The sequence below is a fragment of the Propithecus coquereli genome, unplaced genomic scaffold (assembly GCF_000956105.1).
Source record: "Propithecus coquereli isolate 6110/MARCELLA unplaced genomic scaffold, Pcoq_1.0 Scaffold804, whole genome shotgun sequence".
Taxonomy (NCBI): Eukaryota; Metazoa; Chordata; class Mammalia; order Primates; family Indriidae; genus Propithecus; species Propithecus coquereli.
The window spans coordinates 184003-187452 of record NW_012154219.1 but is presented as its reverse complement, the minus strand read 5'-3'; positions in this window follow the sequence as shown (position 1 = coordinate 187452).

The window sequence follows — 3450 nt, the reverse complement described above, 5'->3', positions numbered from 1 at the left end:
ATCAAACATCAGCTGGGAAAATGTTTCTCCTTTCTGACAGTACCATCATGAATATTACTTCTGCATACCAAGAACAGCCAAAAGAATAGTGAGAATACATCAGATATAATTAAGTTCTATATTTGAATACCTTCACTTCTCAAGACTCATTGCAGAGCATGACAATATATTTGTGGAGGGTTAATAGATACAAATTTATATATAATGTGACGTGTCATAGTTTATTTATTTTTTGATCCTGAAATATTTTCCCTAGACAGTGTGAATTTAGTAGGATATAAAAAGCAAACACTAGCCTTCCTTTGGAATTTCAATGGACCTAGTGTGTGGTGAAACAGTGAGCTAGTTTTGTAAAGATGCCAGGGATCATTAATGAAAGCATTTTAGTGTGGGAATTTTTAAAAAAGAAAGGAAAAGTGCTACACCAGTGACAGTCAAATTCACTCACTTAGTTTGATTTTAAAAGCTAAGTTCCAAAAAAGTTTGGCAATCAAATATTGCCTTTATGAGGACATTTTTCTGTCTGCAATTATTTTCAGATGCCAAATTCTAAGGGCTGTTTGTAGGCTCCATTTAGGGAACAAGCACTTAATACCCAAATTAGTTAATTGCACCCATTATTACTCAGCAAATAGAATTCTGTTAGTATACACAAACAAGAAAGCACCACTTAAAATGAGTCCTCACTTTCTCCTAGGACTTCTATTGCTCTATTGTTATTTTAATAAGCGGGAGTTGGAATACTCCTTTCTTTTCCATTTCCATCAGCACAAAGCTTATTTATTTATTTATTTATTTTTGCAAAGGTCATAATTAAAAGGAACCATTTGGCTCCAACTTCAGTACCAACGGAGATCTTCAGTGGCTTTTAACACATAACTGGTTAGACTGGAATGAATGAAAATATCTTTAGGTACTCAGATTCACCAGACCCACTGAGCCATGAAGCCAAATGTGGTGTTGCTTTACTATTAGATTAGAAACAAATTCTTTCATATTTGTCCTCCTTTGCTTATTTGATGAATCCACGTTTGTTAATCATTTAATTGTTTAAACAAGTAAAAGCAAGTATTAACAATGGCCCATAGTTTCTTACCTAATTGCACTATGAACATATCATAAAATTATGTAATACTACTTGAACTGAAAGGTATCTTCATGATCATGGAGTCCAAACCCTAAGCTTTAGAGAAACAGAAACTGAAGCTTAGAGACACAGGGGACTTGCCCATTGTCAAACAACTGAGACTCTACAATTCTACCAAGTTCTGCTGCATCCTGTTGCCTGATCCTGTAGGGCTTTTAATTCCTTCTGTAGCTGTGCCATGAAGTTCCGTAGATCTAGAGCTCACTCTGTCCCTTCCACCATCAGTTTATAATCTAGAGCATCTCCAATGTCCTACTAAAAGAAGTTTTTCTCACCTGCCCTCTAATTCCAGTAGTATATGATCCTTCCTTTTTCTATATCCCCATAACCCATTGTTATCTAACCTTCAGGATCTATTATGGTTTCACTTTCATAATTGTTATATATGTACTTACTTTAACTGCTTTTTTTACACTCCTTAGGCCACATCTTTTTGAGGGCAGAAAATCATTTCACTTATCTTTGATATTCTCTATTGTATCTAATAGAGCATACTATTGAAAAAAATAAATTAATATGTCTTAATTTCCCATTCTTGAGATACTTCATTGTTATTGGGAGCTAAACAATGGGCACACACAGACACAAAGAGATGTAAAGGATATTGGAAACCAATAAGGGGGGAAAGAAAAAGGGAGGCGAGGGATAAAAACTTACCTTTTGGGAACAATGAACACTATTCTGGTGACAGGCACACTAAAGGCCCCAACTTAAACATTATACAAGGAATCCATGTAAAAAAAAAAAATTGTACCCTCTTAATATTTTGAAATAAATAAATAAATACGTTTTGGGGAATGTTTCTTTGCAGCCTTATTTTAAATCAGGTTCCTGACTCTCAATGCAATGCAGTTATTTTTTTTCTTTCTATAATATTGTCTTAATATTACAGATGTATTTAAAGGCAGATCATATACATCTTCTCCTTGGCTAAAATGATAAACACAAATGGAAAATGAAGCAGTTTGATATTTTTTTAACACTACTTATCATACCATCTTCCAAAATATTGTGCTTCTCCATTGACCAGGAAAGACAAGATAAACATTTTAAAAAAGGCTTTATTCATGACTATTGCAATAGAGGAGAGAGATTAAGCTCAACTCTCTTGAAACAAAAGGTGGGAGTTTTTTAAGCGTTGGGGTGAGCTAGTGGAAAAGTAGGATATTAGTGGAGAGATAGGTTAAGATGATTTGGCCACCTGCATTTGCTAAGGGATTCTTATCTAAATTAGGCTCCCATACTCCCAAAGACACTAGAAGATAGGGACCTTATTGTTCCTCATGATTTCATTTTAAAAACAGGGCTCCCTGGTTCTTGAGAAAGTTGTTCCTCTGATGCAAATCTAGCAAGAGGCGGAGAAAAAATTTATGTCTCAAAGGGAAAGAGAAAGAATTCACTTCGCAATTTTTCTAAAGTAAATATCCTAAAAAAGAAAGGTCTGCAGCCTATAGTCAGTGAGAATCCTGTCTAAAGTTTAATCTGTCTGGTGGCAACATTAAGGCTATCTTGATCACCATCTCGTATATTATATTTACTGCAATACTATATCATTTATGATGCTGTCAACTGTAAATAACAGAAAACATGTCAAAATGGCTCTTATTATAATAAGGACATTTTACTTTTTTACTTAGAATTTCCTAGGCAGTGTGGTTCCAGCGTTAATTAACTGAACATCTCAATGATACCATTGAAAACTTTATTTTCAATAACCTATTCTGCCATTCATTCCACACTAAGTCCTTATGGTCAGAAAATTGGAATTAAATTTTCAGATACTTCTTGCAATAAAACCAAAATGTCCCAGAGAAATTGAGTCTATTAATCAGTTTTTAAGAAAATTCTCTCACATTTCATTGGCTAGAAATTTATTACATGCTCTTACCTAAACTGAGCCTATAATGATAAATCAGAATCTCTTGATTAGCTTAACATCAACAGGACTTACTCCTGAATTCCTTGAGGAAAAAGTAGATAAAATAGATTTTTTTTCAAAAAAAAGTATAAATGATTATTGGGTAGATAACAATCAGTGTTAGAGGAAGACACTAACAAAAGCTGCTATGAGCTAGAATGTTTTATTGTGATATTCACATTTTAGTACTATTAAATCATTGTATTGTGATAATATAGAGAATGAGTTCTGTAAACAACGTCTTAAAACATATCTTATTCCTAAATTTACCAGTCTTTCAAAATGTGTGTTGAATAATAATCCAGTTTCTACTTTTAGTGAGGGAGATTAGGCAATTAGCAGTTTGAGTGGAAAAAATACTCAAAATATTTTTTTCTATTCTCTC